Genomic DNA, 17,050 nt, shown 5'->3' with positions numbered 1-17,050 from the left:
CCTCTCGGCTTCTTAATCACCCTTGTCCTCTGTCCAGGAGTTGCAAGTAGTTTCTGGTGTTTGTAGTATGCTGGAAGCCGTGCGCAGCGCTGACCGTAGGGGTGGGCTGTGATGCGGTAGGCACGTGGCACGGTGTACCGGGCGCCCGTTTGGTGTCTCGGGAACCCTGTTCACATCGTTTGGGGCTGTGAGCGAAACTCCGGCCGGATCTCCTCATGGATGGAACCCGAATAGGCGATAAACCTGGACTAGAGACTTAGGTGATTAGGTAGGTCATGGCCGACACCCACGTTGGGCTTCCGCTTGAAGGTTGCCGAGTACATGTCGTGTAAACGACGGTAAGTGGTGAGAGCGTGTGTGAAGAAGTACACCCCTGCAGGGTTAATATGATCTATTCGAATAGCCGTGTCCGCGGTAAAGGACTTCTGGGTTGCTTATATCAGTTCATAGACAAGTGAAAGTGGATACTCTAAAATACGCAAGATAAGCGTGAGTGCTATGGATGGCGTTCTCGTAGGGAGACGGGAGCGATTCCATAGTGGTGTATTGATATGGTGAATATGTGGACTCGTGTGCGCCACCTCAAAAGTTACTCGCAGTCGTAGTTCAGGATAGCCACCGAGTCAAAGCTGGCTTGCTGCAGTTAAACCCCACCATCCCCTTTGTTGATAATGATGCATATGTAGATAGTTCTGATGTATGTCTTGCTGGGTACATTTGTACTCACGTTTGCCTATTTTATGTTTTGCAGAGAGACTTCGGTCTCGCTAGTAGTTCCACGTGGACTTCGACGTTTAGCTTGTTACCTCAGCTGCGATCTTGTGCCCCGGCAGGATCTGATAGATAGACAGGCTTCTCAGCCTTTTTCATTTATAGATGTCTGTACCCAGACATGATAGTTTCCGCTTGTGTTTTGACTTGTATGCTCTGATTGTTGGGTCGTGAGACCCATGTTTGTAATGTCTCGCTCCTCGGAGCCTAATGAATAAATACTTGAGTCGTAGAGTCATTTTGTGATGCCATGTTGTATTGCACATATCGAGCATATTGTGTGTATGTTATTGAAATGCTTGGTATGTGTGGGATCTGACCATCTAGTTGTTTATCTTTAGTAGCCTCTCTTACCGGGAAATGTCTCCTAGTGTTTCCACTGAGCCATGGTAGCTTGCTACTGCTCCGGAACACTTAGGCTGGCCGGCATGTGTCCTTCTTCGTTCCTGTGTCTGTCCCTTCGGGGAAATGTCACGCTTTGAGTACCGGAGTCCTGTTAGCCCGCTACAGCCCGGTTTACCGGAGTCCTGCTAGCCCAGTGCTACAGCCCGGACCCACTTGCTGATGACCGACACGTTCGAAGCTGGGTCATGGATGCCTGTCCCTGTAAGTCTGTGCCACTTTGGGTTTACGACTAGTCATGTCAGCCCGGGCTCCTTATCATATGGATGCTAGCGACACTGTCATATACGTGTGCCAAAAGGCGCAAACGGTCCCGGGCAAAGGTAAGGCGACACCCGTGGGAATACCGTGCGTGAGGCCGCAAAGTGATATGAGGTGTTACATGCTAGATCGATGTGGCATTGAGTCGGGGTCCTGACATCAGAAGGGGTTGCAGCGTCTTCTGTAAAAATGTAAATTATAGCAACATGAGTACAAAGGTACTCAGCAAGACTTACATCAGATCCTACATACATGCATATTATCAAGAAGGGTTGGTGGAGTTATTGCAGCAAGCCAGCTTTGACTCTTGGCTAGACTATCCTACGATACTTCAACTTGAAATGGTTTTGCGCACACGAGTCCACTACTCACCAATTCAATACACTACCGAGGATCCGCCTCCGTCTTCCTACGGAAGAGCCATCCTCGGCACTCACACTTATCTTGAGGCTTTTAGTAGTTTCCATTTACTTGTCTATGAACTGTATAGGCAACCAAGTAGTCCTTTACCGCGGACGCGGCTATTCGAATAGATCATGATAACCCTGCAGGGGTGTACTTCTTCATACACGCTCTCACCACTTACCGTCGTTTACACGACATGTACTCGGCAACCTTCAAGCGGAAGCCCAACGTGGGTGTCGGCCACGACCTACCTAACCACCTAAGCCTCCAGTCCAGGTTTATCGCCTATCCAGGTTCCATCCGCAGGGAGTCCGGCCGAGGTTTCCCATACGGCCCCGAACGATGTGAACAGGGTTCCCGAGATACCTAACGGGTATTCGGTACACCCGGCCACGTACCTACCGCATCACAGCCCACCCCTACGGTCAGCGCTGTCCACGGCCTCCACTAGGCTACAAACACCAGAAACTACTTGCAACTCCTGGACGGAGAACTAGGGTGAATAAGAAGTCGAGAGGGTCCATTGGTTTCGGGCCCAATGCATGGTAGTAGCTGATTCTTAAATCACACATACAGATCTCAGTGCTTAAGGTCAGCTTCAATGAAACAACCCACCATGTACTAGTACATGGCCTCTCATCGATACCTTTACCATATCGTGTTCACCACACCACTCTCATTACCGACATAATCATTTCACTCTAGCCCATCACCCAGATGAACCAGACCTGACACGACTCTAAGCATAGCAGGCATAGCAAGGTAGGAACAACACATACATATGGCTCAATCAACTCCTACACATGCTAGTGGGTTTCATCTAGTTACTGTGGCAATGACAGGTCATGCAGAGGAAATGGGTTCAACTACCGTAGCACACAGCAGTTTGAAATGCGTTGTCTTAATGCAGTAAAAAAGAGCAGGAGCGAGAACATGGGATTGTATCGATATGATCAAATGGTTGGTTGCTTGCCTGATGGTTCGATGCACTGATACGGTTCTTCGTTAGGGTAATCACGGTACTCCTCGGAGACAGAACCTGTCACAAAGGACACCGATACACAACCATCACCAAACAATGTGCAACAATATGATGCATGCATGAAACATGGCAATATGAGTGTGTTGGGCTAATGCAACTAAAACCAGAAGGGTTTGAACCAATTTGAATCAAAGATTCAAATTTCAAACTCAAAGATGGCCTTTTAAAGTGCTTTTCCTTGTTCTGCATTAAACATCAATTTAACTTGTTTGATCATGCATGAAAATAGTACCGATGGATAGATTGGATTTTTCTGATCATTTTTCATCTATAATTTGTCTGATTTGGAGTTACAGAATAAAAGTTATGAATTTTTGAAGTTTAAATAATATTCTGGAATTTCCTGATTTAATTTAAATCCAGAAATATATATATTGCGCCAGCATGACGTCAGCATGACGTCAGCGGTCAACTGCGGCTGGCTGGGGTCAAACCTGACGTGTGGGGTCCACACGTCAGTGACAGGGGGGTTTAAGAGGGTTAATTTAATCCTAATTAGGAATTAGTGGCGCTGGGGCCCACTGGTCAGTGTCAGGGGGGTTGACTAAAAGTGATTAGTGCTAATCTGACCACCTGGCCGACGGGGCCCACGCGTCAGTGACCCTGGGGGGGTCAAACCCCAGGTCAAACAGGTCAAACCCACCGGCGACATGACGCCGGCGAGGCCCGAGACGGCGGCGCGATGCGGAAACGCGCTACAGGGCACGGGCGAGGCCGTGCTTGGGCTCGTTGGAGAGCCCTTGCTCCCGCGCGTCGAACGGTGGTGGTGGCCGTGCCTGAGGTGGCCGGTACCGACGACGGCGAGCTCGTGAGCGGCGGCCGGAGTTCGGGTGCGGTCGGGATCGGCGCTGCTGCTTGCAAGCGAGGGAGCTGACGCGCTGGAGGGGCTCTACAGGTCGCGGCAAGCACAACGGGTGCACGCCCGTGACCAAATGGTCACCGGAGCTGCGTCGACGGCGAGCTCGGCGATGGCGGAGGTTTGGCCGTGGTGGGAAACGGGGTTACGGCACGGGAACGAGGGGGAAAAGAGGGGGAAACGGTGGCGGAGCTCACCGCGGTTGCAGTGGGCGTCGAAGCGGGCTCGGGGACGCGCTGGAGACGGCGAATCGACGGCGATGGTGGTCGGAGCCCGAGGAGGAAGACGATGGCGTGGAGGCGATGCAGAGCTTCCCGAGGGGCTTGGCTTGGTGGGGAAGAAGAGGGGGTCGCGGCGGAGCTGGGGAGCGTGTCGGGGAGGCGAGGGGAGGCCGGTGGCGGCTGCTATGGAGAACGGCGGCGATGGGTGCTTCGGACACGGGAGAGAGAGAGCGAGGGAGAGGAGAGGAAGAACCGGGGGAGAGTGAGAGAGAGCAGGGGAGGGCGTGGCGTCGTTCCAGGCCATCCAGACGAGGAGGGGAGGGGCAGGCAGGCAGGCGAGCTGGTGGCGTGGCGCGGTGGCGCGCGCGCGCGCCGGGCACACTCCCCTCCCTCTGTCGAGGACGAAGACGACAGAGGAGGGAGACGGGCTGGGCCGCCTGCTGGCTGGGCCGGCCAGCTGGCTGGGCCAGAGGCGCCAGGTAAGAGGCCCAGGTAAGGGTTCCCTCTTTTATTTATTTCTGTTTTCTAATTTCTGACATTTGTTTTGATTTAAATAAAATGTTAAATCATTTTATTAACTTATGCCAATTTTTGCAGGAGCTAGATATATTATTCCAGAGCTCCCCAACAGGTGGCATAGTTTTTGGACATATATTAATATATATAACTAATATATTTCCAATGCAAATATTTATGCATTAATTCCAAATGCCCAAAATAAATACCTATGAGCTCTTAAAAATATTGGTTTGATTTTTATCTCTGTCCAATATTTTCAGAGAGCAACATGAGCATTTTCTTGGACCCTTTTGGAGAAATTTTTATTTGGGTCATTTTCAAAAATATTCTGAGGGTTTCACAAATCCCCATTTCAAGTTTCTGATGAAAGAGTAAACATGATGCAACACTCTAATGCATGACTAGCTAGGGTGTGACAATACTTATCCACAAATCTCCTTGATATGTATGAATGCGATGCACCAGTATCAAAAAGAACGATTGCAGTAATGACTTAACCAAAAACTTACCTATTACTGCATCTGGCTGTGCTTCAACCTCCTCCACGTTAACGTGGTTCACTTGTCCCCTGTTGAAAGGGTTTAGCTTCTTCCCAGAGCTTCCATTGCCATTTCCATTCTTAGCTTCAGGACATTCACTAGCATAATGTCTAGTCTTCTGGCACTTGTAGGAAGTAATGTGACTTAGATCCTTCTTGGCGGGTGTTGCTGGGTTGGAACAGTTCTGTCCGTTGCTTCCTCCATTACCATTCCCATTCTTGGGGCCACTATGGTTGTGCGAACTTCCTGGTAGTTTTTGAAGGTTGCCACCATCAACTGCATGCTCAGCTCATCATTTAGTCCTTCCAGAAACTTCTCCTGCTTAGCTGCATCTGTTGCAACATCATCTGGGGCATAACGTGCTAACTTACTAAAGTCATCCACATACTGGCCTACTGTGCGTCCTCCTTGGCGCAAGTTGCGAAACTCACGGTTCTTCATGGCCATAACTCCTGCTGAAACATGGGCAGTACGGAAAGCCTGCTGAAACTGGTCCCATGTGACAGTGCCGATGGGATAAGTCGCTGTGAAATTCTCCCACCATGATGCTGCAGGTCCATCAAGCTGATGTGCGGCAAAACGCACTTTCTCCGCATATGTGCATCTTGTAGTGGTCAACTCCCTTCCAATCTTGCGGAGCCAATCATTTGCAACTATCGGCTCGGTGCTACTGGAGAACATCGGCGGATTCAGCCTCAAGAAACGGGCTAAGTGATCAATAGGTGGTGGTGCTGGTGGGTTATTGTTGTTGTTCCCCTGATTCTGATTCTGGACTAGTATCTGCATCAATGCATTCTGCGTCTGGATCAACTGAGTGAGCTCCGGTGGGAAAGCAAAACCATTGTCGCGTCTCGGAGGCATCTGATGGGTTTAGAAAAGATGAGAAAATAGAATAGAAATAGATCTAGAGGGAAAACACTACCCATATGCACATGAGACAAACACAATCAATATCACTTCAATCAATTCAAACAAGGGCATACAATGATCTAACTATCGTTACAAGAGTGCTCGGACTATACTATATACATGGGGGAATACTACTACGGATATGGTGGTCGACTAGAAAAATTGATCGGTGGAAGACTCCATGATATCAGCTCCAGCTTCATCAACATAGTCATCATTTCTATCATCAGGGTCCAAGTCGGTGTCGTCTATGATGACGTAGTTCTCCGGGCAAGTGGAATCGTCGTCTTCTCCTCCTCGCGCGGGGTCTCCCATGAATATTCCTAGCTTCTTCTTCAGATCATTATTCTTCTCCACGAGTATCGTCATTTCCTCCTCATATCCATCCCGTGTAGTCTTGAGTTCTTCTTCCAGCTCCATGATCCTGGTCATTGCCTTCTTCAGATCTATCATGCCTGCGCACATCTGGTTCTCCTAGCGACGAATGTGCTAGTTTAACTCCTGGATGAAAACTGCAATAGATCTATCCTTCCTGGTGCTGATCATTTCCCATTGCTCATCTCGGTGCCCACAAATCTGGTAGATAGTATCCTTGAGATCTTTGTGGTAAACTTCTCCAATGCGTCCCATGGTGATGTGGGCTGCCATGCTCTTTCCTAGACTCTAGGTTGGTGCATCAAAGGAAAACTCTATGGGCTCGACGACTGGCATGAACGTCCTTCCTGGAACTTGAACTCGAATCATCCAACGCTCCTCTTCTGGTAAAGTGGCGATGTAGGTCCTGGTGAAACTTGGTATTTCGATGTTTAGGTATCTAGTAACTTCCTTCAAGTGTCGTCCAAAAGGTGTATCTTCATCCGGTTGCGCGAACTTGTTTCTCGCATCCGCCCTCCTAAAGAGTAGAAAAGGGAGAGGAGTCAGAAATTAGAAGAGATTAGTGATCTAGGGTTTTAGCTTAATGGTCGTGTCCTATAGTCAACGTGTGCTCTGATACCATCTTGTAGCGACCATACCTCAAATAGTCTGATCTCTGTGCATCAGTGTCATCCCTGGATCGGTAAAGTTGACACGCACAGTACTTGAAGGATTTATAACAGAGTAGCAATCTCACACTTATTACATCGAATGTCTCAAAAGAGAACTTATTACAATAATTATGGCTTACGGCCATCTAAATACGATAACAATGGAAGGCTTGGAAGATAAAGTGAGTCCATTAACTCCAACGGCATCACTGAGTGAAAGATCACGACCTAAGGCACCTTACTCGTCGTCTGAAAAGTCTGCAACATGAACGTTGCAGCCCGAAACGGGTCAGCACATAGAATATGCTGGCAATGTAACACATAGAGTAATGAACAGAATAATGCTATCACTACATGCATATATGGCTGGTGGAAAGCCCTATGGTTACAGTTTTGCATAAAGCCAATTTTTCCCTACAACAAAGGAATAAATTTTATTTAACTATCATGGTGGTTGTTAAACATTGAGAAGGTTCACCCAACTCAATCCCAATGAAGCATCATTATTAAACCCAATCAAATTTTATTAACAGTGATGAGATCCACATGATAATCCAAGAACTAGATACTCAAAACGTCCATAACCGGGGACACGGCTAACCATGATTAGTTTGTACACTCTGCAGAGGTTTGCGCACTTTTCCCCACAAGACTCGAATACATCCATGGTCGGAGAAACGAGACACAGTCTTTCTGAAACAATAACTCTTTACTCCGGGTGGACAGTTACACCTACTTTCCCCTACATCTGCGAGCCCACCACTGAAAGAGGTCTTGCAACGTACTCAACTATGCTAGAGCCCATAATAGCTTGTGGCTTGTAACACCCCGAAAATTTAACCAAGTTTTAGTTATTAAAATTTTGCCAAGAGTTTAAAATTTTTGCCTGCAAGTATATTTCTGTTGATTTCAGAACCTTTCCTTTAATATTAAGGAGTCTTTCCCAAGTGGGTCTTTCCAAAAGCATATTGGACTTCTATGCCCTCTCTTTAAAAACATCTCTTAATCAGTAAATTTATTTATAAAATTATTTCACCCTGAGCTTTAATCATTAAAATGACTTGTTTTAAGTTTGGAGCTCTTTTTGTACTACAATCATTTGATAAATTTAACTAAAAATCCAACCAAAATTTGGAGGTGTCCTGTGGTGTCCTAAAATCACTTTTGTGCAATAATATATTTGTTTCATGAAATATTTTGAGCTCTACACCCAATTTTCTTCTCTGGTCCAAAGGGCAATTTTGCACTACAACCCTTTTAAATACTTCTTTCTAGCTTCCACCAAAATTATGGGATGTCAGTAGGAGCATATCATTCCATTATATGCAAAAATCCAAGGATGTTCTTTGAAAATTTTGAGTAAATCAACCTAATCTTCATTCTGGTCGATCAAGATGGTTTGTAGAGCATCCCTATTATTGCTTGCTCTTTGGCCCTTGATTCCTTCTCCTACTTGTAGTCCTCCATGCTAAACCCCTAAGTCCAGGAGCATGCAACCATTGGCATATTTTTGGTTCATGAAATAATGCCACTCACATCATGTCCAGATTTGAAGTTCTGCAAAATTTGCACTAGCCAATTTGTGCTTTTCACCAACTAACCTCACCACCCTCTTGTGCATCCAAGGAGACACTGATCTGGAAGATTTGGCCCCTCCAAGAATAGCCTAGGTGCCTTTGGCATTTTGAAAAACACCTGGAGTGCATGGACTGTTTTGGCATGATCTCAGGTATACATTATGAACTTGGCCACCTGATCAAACCACCTTGTCCCTGGAGTTTCCCTCTATCACTAGCCTGGTTATGTTGCTTGCCAACCTCACCTGTGACCTGTAGCGTGCCACGGCATTGTGTCGAACACCTTCCGTGAGTGCACTGGACGTGCCCAGAGTGCGCGTATTGCACGCGCGTGCGCCCGAGCCGCCGCGTCACGCCCCGCACTCACCCCAGCCCGTGACCGACCGCAGCCAGCACGCCGTGTCCCCTTGTGCGCTGCATGCCCCCTCCTCACCGCAACGCGCCAAGCAGAGCCTCGCCGCGTCCCCGGCAAGCCAAAGACTAGCCGCCACGGCCGCCCGACAACCCTGCTCAAGCCAGCGCCGCCCAAGCCACCCTGGCTCGCCACCTGCCCTTGTGAACAACGCAAACTTATCACATCGCCCGTCGGCTAGCTACCGTTGTCGCCACGACGCCCTGATGCTACAGGGAGGCGGTTCACCATCGTCCCTATCGTCGGCCGCATCGAACCGACCTCCACTGCCTATATAAGGGCCCCGGAGCTCCATCTAGCCCTCGAGCAACCTCCAGTGATCCTCCTAGAGCTACCCTGGCCAGCATTCGAGGAGGGGAAGGCCTTCTTCCCCGAGTCCAGCCAGTTCGGTCACCGCCAAGCCCCGGTCGATTCCGTCACCACCAGGGCCTCTCCTTCTCCAATCTCTCCACCAAGAACTCCCCCTCCCTCTCGCGAGTGCAACCCCTAGATCAATTTTGGTCGGAGACCACCGCAGCCCAAAAATCACTTTGCCACCGAAGCCCCCCTCCGCCGCGGAGCTCGCCGCCGGCGACTCCCTCCACCTCCGGCGACCCTGCGACCACCGGAAGGGCCGCCTAGGAGTGGCGGATCCATCCCTGCTCTTAGATGCCCGCGAAAAGACGCCGTTCGCCGGCGACGATCGCCGGACGCCACGCCTCTGCTCGGGCAGAGAGGAGGAGGGAGTGGGGACTGGTCAAACCTGACCAGTGGGCCCCCTGGACCCACTATCAGTGACCCAGCCCCGCCTCCATGCGTTTAAGTGGAAGCGTAAAGACCCCGAGTACGTCTCCCAGTTTTGAAGGCGTATTCTACCCGAAGCGTTTTCTTTTCTGTTTATTATTAGAAACAGATTTTGACCAAATGTTTGACAAGCTATATCTTTTAAAATATAACTCCAAATGAAATGATTCTTTTTCCTACCTCTCTCAAATTTAACCTAGTTTATTTTAAGATTTATTTGAAAAAATTTCAAACAACTTTTTGTGCTGTTTTTGAATTTGTATGTTAATTCAAACTTGTTTAAAATAGGACTTTGGAGAGAGAGAAGAAAACTTTCAAATGTTTTGGAGTGCACCCTGCCCTTCCACACATTGAAGGCAAGCATTCTGAACCCTGGCATGATATTTTTGAGTGTTCGTTGACACATTTATCACGCTAACTCATTTTTGGAGAAATTGTTATTTCATGTGAGATGATCATGTGCATGGATGCATATTTGTGATTTCCATGCTGTTGGAAATGATCACATTTGTGATGATAAACATCCTCATGTGCCTTGCATGCATACCGGCAGGAACTCGGGAAAACCTCTGCCTTGGGTAGGCATGAGTTTGTCGCCGGTCTCCGTCGGGACGGTTATATCCGGTATGGCATGGTAGGGTATAACGAGCGGTGATCCTGTTGGTGGAAATGTTGTTGTTATGCATGACATGCAGGGAAAATTATAAACCTCCTGAGTCGACCATAGATCGAGTCTTGTTCCAGTAACCCCCATAGTTGTTTCGTACTACCACTCGTCTCTACAACAAGTAGAGTACGATTCAGTAAGTTGTCAACCTCTTCCTAGCACACATCGTACAGAGAGGCCAGGGTGGAAGATACCGGTTGTAGCTGGTAGGCAGGCCACCTGGTCCGGGGGCATGGGTGTTTCCGGTTGAGACCGAGAGGGGAGGCCACCCCTTAGAGCGCGCAATATAAATTTGATCCCATGCTACGCGAGGTTGTAGCCTCCCCACTTAGAGTTTGCTTGACAAGTGTCGTGGGTGATTCGAGACACGTGTGAGTTAAGCTGGTGTGTGCAAGTTAGGTGTGTTTTCAACAAAAAGACCATAGACGGAATTAGTCTCGATGGACTAAAGAAATCCGTTACTCGTGGGTAAAGAGTACACCCTCTGCAGAGATTAAATCTATTCGAATAGCCGTGTCCATGGTTAAGGATTACAGTCCGGGATGGGCCGAGTGTCGGTCTTCGGAGGTGAAACTATTAAACTATAACTGGAATTACTACTTGTGACTTGTGATAATTATGATTATTATTATTTTTGACTAACCCGTGATATTTTTGGTATTATCGAATATCTCTGGGATGGTTCTACCTCCGGTATATTCACTATGATTACTTCTTTTAAAGCCCTTTATGTGGTGTCGCTCAGACGCCCGACTGTGGCACTTCTTTTAAAGCCCTTTATGTGGTGTTGGTCAGACGCCCGACTGTGGCATTTCTTTTAAAGCCCTTTAGGTGGTGTCGCTCAGACGCCCGACTGTGGCATTTCTTTTAAAGTCCTTCATGTGGTGTCGCTCAGACGCCCAACTGTGGCATTTCTTTTAAAGCCCTTTATGTGGTGTCGCTCACACGCCCGACTGTGGCATTTCTTTTAAAGCCCTTTATGTGGTGTCGCTCAGACGCCCGACTATGGCATTTCTTTTAAAGCCCTTTATGTGGTGTCGCTCAGACGCCCGACTGTGGCATTTCTTTTAAAGCCCTTTATGTGGCGTCGCTCAGACGCCCGACTGTGGCATGCTTGTTATTTATTTCATGATATTTTTAATACTTCTATGATATTGCATATTCATATATATATAACATGCTTACCCGCATCAGAGTTATATTTATCTTTTGTGATTGACGTGATGAGTATAAAATATTTTCAGCACATCGTTATTATATTAAACCCGTGTTCATAATGTTTGCGAGTACATTCAAAGTACTCACTGGCTTGTCCCTGGCTATTGTCTTGGCCAGATTTCTTGCACGGAGAGAAGCACGTGATGACAGCCTGGAACCTAAGCAACGGCGATAGAAGCCTCGCGAAGATATGAGCTAGCCTGGTCAGGTGTTCCTGTGGGAAATGGAGTCCCATAGACACTGATGTTTCACAACCCGCTTCCGCCATCAACCATTAGAAACCATTTGTTGTACTCACAGGCCAGAATGGTCTTGTACTACATATTTTGTTTTTGCTTGGAATTTCTATATCATGTTCGTGCCTCATCAGCTAATAGTTATCCTGGGGCTGATGGGCACAAGGGCCATTTTTTGGGAATTAGTACCCGGAGAATCGGTCCCCACAGACTTGGTATCAGAGCCAGGCTGACCATTGGCTAATCCTATCTTAGCCAGGTCGAAAAACTTAGGCAAGCCAACCCACCAGACCTTAACCAAACCCCAGCCGAGCTTCTCATGCAAGATAGCCACACAGTGACCCCGACACTTTTGGCAGTCGGTGCCCAACCTATCCACCTAGCCTGTCAATCACGCGCCGGTAACCAGCGCCCAAGATGTCTCCTTCACAAGCGTGTGAAGGAAGACTCCGTCCCCTTTTTCTATAAAAAGGGCACGCTAGCCCCAACCCAGCATAGCCTCTACCCCAAACCGAGCCATAATGCCAGGCCCCGTCGTGCACAACGAGACCACAGCAACCAACCTTGGAGGTTTTGTGACCATACTCGCAAACCTCACCCGTCGTGCCTATGCGTTAGAAGAGCCTCCAGAATATGTTGTGTACCAAGGGTCCATGAGCGGTGATAGCCGTCAATTCTGGGCCACTGTGCACATCTACGGTAGGGGTCTATCTCCAGAACGCCCCTACAGGTTCACTGGAAGAACAACTTCCTTCGAGCCACAAGCCATCCAGCTAGCTGCTCGAGAGGCTATAGTTCTCAACTTCGGCAGTTATCGCCCAGAGTTAACTGTCGCTCGTTCTACTACTACCCCAGGCGTGAAGGGTATGGTAGACCACCCCAAGTTGCCAACGGAGATCACGAGACAGATCCCGCCTTGTTGCACCTAGTGCGCTATGTAAGTGCACTAGAGGCACTGTTCGACCAGATCACCATTGATCTGATCGCAGCTCGAGGAGAGCTGGTTCGTCGAGCCCCAGCAAGAAGAGAAGACGAGCCCGATGCCGACAACCCAGTCGTGCTGTTCGGACACCCGATCGAGACCCTGAGGTCAGCCCCAGCCATCATCCAAGATACTGTGATGACCCCAGAAGTGCTTCGATGCCTTTTGGGAACACACTCCAACGGGATTGTGGCCAACAATCCCCGCGAGGGTCATCATCGCTACCCCGACCCTGCAGTTCCTCCACCATCTCTGACTAATCCCAGCAGTGAGACCCGTGGAGAAGCCTCGTCATCCACCAGGCACGCCCGTTTAGACGTAAACGAGGTAGATTAAGCCGTACGAGTAGTACCGAGTCACAGTGTATCCTCGCTCTGTAATCATGTAACCTTGTGAGTAAGCGCAGCCTGTTGTTGTGCCTCTGTTTTAATAGTAGCCTTGCATATTTTGTCAGCGCATGGTTGCATATTTTCTGGGCACTGCTACCAAAACCAACCCCGACGACAACCACAGTAACACGTCTCTTTATGAGAAATGTGTATCTCTGACACTGACCCGACCTTTGGAGCTCAGCTGGTAAATTTATTACCTTTCACCACGGTGAAATGACCCAGCTCCTTTGCTATATAAAGGCCACCTGGTGATCTTACCCAGCACCCCACACCTTGTGCACCACCCTCACAACCTTTTTCCCATCATGCCGAGCCCCAGCATTCATCTAAGAACCCTAGATGCAACCCCAGGTAGTTTCGTCAAAATATTGTGGGACTTTACCCGCAGTACTATGGGTTCTACATATCCACCCCAGTACGAGCTGTTCAAATCGAGAATCACCCATTCCACCTCGGAATATTGGGCAGCAGTACACATCCCTCTCGTAGACTCCAATCAAGATCCAACAGAAGTTTCCTTCGTGGGGAAATCTATGCCAACCCCACACTTGGCCATAGAAGCTGCTGCGAAAGAAGCGATTGCTCGCCTTCGATCCGCAGTGCCCTATGCCCGCGAACGAGGATATTATTACTTTCCGAGCCGTGCAACGCCCGGGGGAGTAACATATTTCCCCGGTGGGCGGATTGAGAGAGACCCAGTGCTAGCCAACCTTATCCAATACATCATCGCAAGAGCATTTGAACCAGCAAGTGATGGTCTATCTCCAGAGTCTCGCTGATTTAAATCCTCAGATTGCCATCGGCAGACCACTGGGGCCCGACCCGGAGAGACGCATACATCGACTGGTCTATCCACTTCCTCCGATAGAAGAGGAGTGTATTCCATTGCCAGAGACATTTTATCAGGACCCCGTCCAGTTACCGTTTTCATTTTAGGCGTCACTGCTGTGTTTGTTATTGCAGCATTTATTGTTACGTTGTAACTTGTGCATGGTACCTCGAATTTGTGCAACGAGTCGTGTATTTAGTTTCTACTAGTATGAGTAGTTTTCCTCGTGATTAACTTGTGTAACCACGAAAAATCCTAGTATGAGATTTCTTTTCCCTGAGTTGCTGCAACGTTTATCCCCTCACTACATGGATTATTTTTATTCACGCAGCACCACGGCAGCAGACTCACAACCGCTCAAACATGTATGGAGTATTTGTTTTTTTACAATGGCTCTTAACAAATCTGGAGGACGAGATTTTTCTTAAGGGCGGTAGTAACTGTAACACCCCAAAAATTTAACCAAGTTTTAGTTATTAAAATTTTGCCAAGAGTTTAAAATTTTTGCCTGCAAGTATATTTCTGTTGATTTCAGAACCTTTCCTTTAATATTAAGGAGTCTTTCCCAAGTGGGTCTTTCCAAAAGCATATTGGACTTCTATGCCCTCTCTTTAAAAACATCTCTTAATCAGTAAATTTATTTATAAAATTATTTCACTCTGAGCTTTAATCATTAAAATGACTTGTTTTAAGTTTGGAGCTCTTTTTGTACTACAATCATTTGATAAATTTAACTAAAAATCCAACCAAAATTTGGAGGTGTCTTGTGGTGTCTCAAAATCACTTTTGTGCAATAATATATTTGTTTCATGAAATATTTTGAGCTCTACACGCAATTTTCTTCTCTGGTCCAATGGGCAATTTTGCACTACAACCCTTTTAAATACTTCTTTCTAGCTTCCACCAAAATTATGGGATGTCAGTAGGAGCATATCATTCCATTATATGCAAAAATCCAAGGATGTTCTTTGAAAATTTTGAGTAAATCAACGTAATCTTCATTCTGGTCCATCAAGATGGTTTGTATAGCATCCCTATTATTGCTTGCTCTTTGGCCCTTGATTCCTTCTCCTACTTGTAGTCCTCCATGCTAAACCCCTAAGTCCAGGAGCATGCAACCATTGGCATATTTTTGGTTCATAAAATAATGCCACTCACATCCTGTCCAGATTTGAAGTTCTACAAAATTTGAACTAGCCAGTTTGTGCTTTTCACCATCTAACCTCACCACCCTCTTGTGCATCCAAGGAGACACTGATCTGGAAGATTTGGCCCCTCCAAGAATAGCCTAGGTGCCTTTGGCATTTTGACAAACACCTGGAGTGCATGGAATGTTTTGGCATGATCTCAGGTATACATTATGAACTTGGCCACCTGATCAAACCACCTTGTCCCTGGAGTTTCCCTCTATCACTAGCCTGGTTATGTTGCTTGCCAACCTCACTTGTGACCTGTAGCGTGCCACATCATTGTGTCGAACACCTTCTGTGCGTGCACTGGACATGCCCAGAGCGCACGTACTGCATGCGCGTGCGCCCGAGCCGCCGCGTCACGCCCCGCACTCACCCCAGCCCATGACCGACCGCAGCCAGCACGCCGTGTCCCCTTGCACACTGCATGCCCCCCCCCCTCACCGCAACGCGCCAAGCAGCGCCTTGCCGTGTCCCCGGCAAGCCAAGGACTAGCCGCCACGGCCGCCCGACAACCCTGCTCAAGCCAGCGCCGCCCAAGCCACCCCGGCTCACCACCTGCCCCTGTGAATAGCGCAAACTTATCACCTCTCCCGTTGGCTAGCTACCGTCGTTGCCACGACGCCCTGACGCTACAGGGAGGCAGTTCGCCACCGTCCCTATCACCGGCCGCATCGAACCGACCTCCACCGCCTATATAAGGGCCCCGGAGCTCCATCTAGCCCTCGAGCAACCTCCAGTGATCCTCCTAGAGCTACCCTAGCCAGCATTCGAGGAGGGGAAGGCCTTCTTCCCCGAGTCCGGCCAGTTCGGTCACCGCCAAGCCCCGGTCGATTCCGTCACCACCAGGGCCTCTCCTTCTCCAATCTCTCCACCAAGAACCCCTCCCCCTCCCTCTCGCGAGTGCAACCCCTTGATCAATTTTTGTCGGAGACCACCGCAGCCCAAAAATCACTTTGTCACCGAAGCCCCCCTCCGCCGCGGAGCTCGCCGCCGGCAACTCCCTCCACCTCCGGCGACCCTGCGACCACCGGAAGGACCGCCTAGGAGTGGTGGATCCATCCCTGCTCTTAGATGCCCGCGAAAAGACGCCGTTCGCCGGCGACGATCGCCGGACGCCACGCCTCTACTCGGGCAGAGAGTAGGAGGGAGTGGGGACTGGTCAAACTTGACCAGTGGGCCCCCTGGACCCACTGTCAGTGACCCAGCCCCGCCTCCACGCGTTTAAGTGGAAGCGTAAAGACCCCGAGTACGTCTCCCAGTTTTGAAGGCGTATTCTACCCGAAGCGTTTTCTTTTTTGTTTATTATTAAAAATAGATTTTGACCAAATGTTTGACTGGCTATATCTTTTAAAATATAACTCCAAATGAAATGATTCTTTTTTCTACCTCTCTCAAATTTAACCTAGTTTATTTTAAGATTTATTTGAAAAAATTTCAAACAAGTTTTTATGTTGTTTTTGAATTTGTGTGTTAATTCAAACTTGTTTAAAATAGGACTTTCGAGAGAGAGAAGAAAACTTTCAAAAGTTTTGGAGTGCACCCTGCCCTTCCACACATTGAAGGCAAGCATTCTGAACCCTGGCATGATATTTTTGAGTGTTCGTTGACACATTTATCACACTAACTCATTTTTGGAGAAATTGTTATTTCATGTGAGATGATCATGTGCATGGATGCATATCTGTGATTTCCATGCTGTTGGAAATGATCACATTTGTGATGATAAACATCCTCATGTGCCTTGCATGCATACCGGCAGGAACCCGGGAAAACCTCTGCCTTGGGTAGGCATGAGTTTGTCGCCGGTCTCC

Source organism: Triticum aestivum, chromosome 6B, assembly GCF_018294505.1.
Source record: "Triticum aestivum cultivar Chinese Spring chromosome 6B, IWGSC CS RefSeq v2.1, whole genome shotgun sequence".
Classification (NCBI taxonomy): domain Eukaryota; kingdom Viridiplantae; phylum Streptophyta; class Magnoliopsida; order Poales; family Poaceae; genus Triticum; species Triticum aestivum.
The sequence above is the reverse complement of the archived record's forward strand: the minus strand, read 5'-3'. Positions refer to the sequence as shown.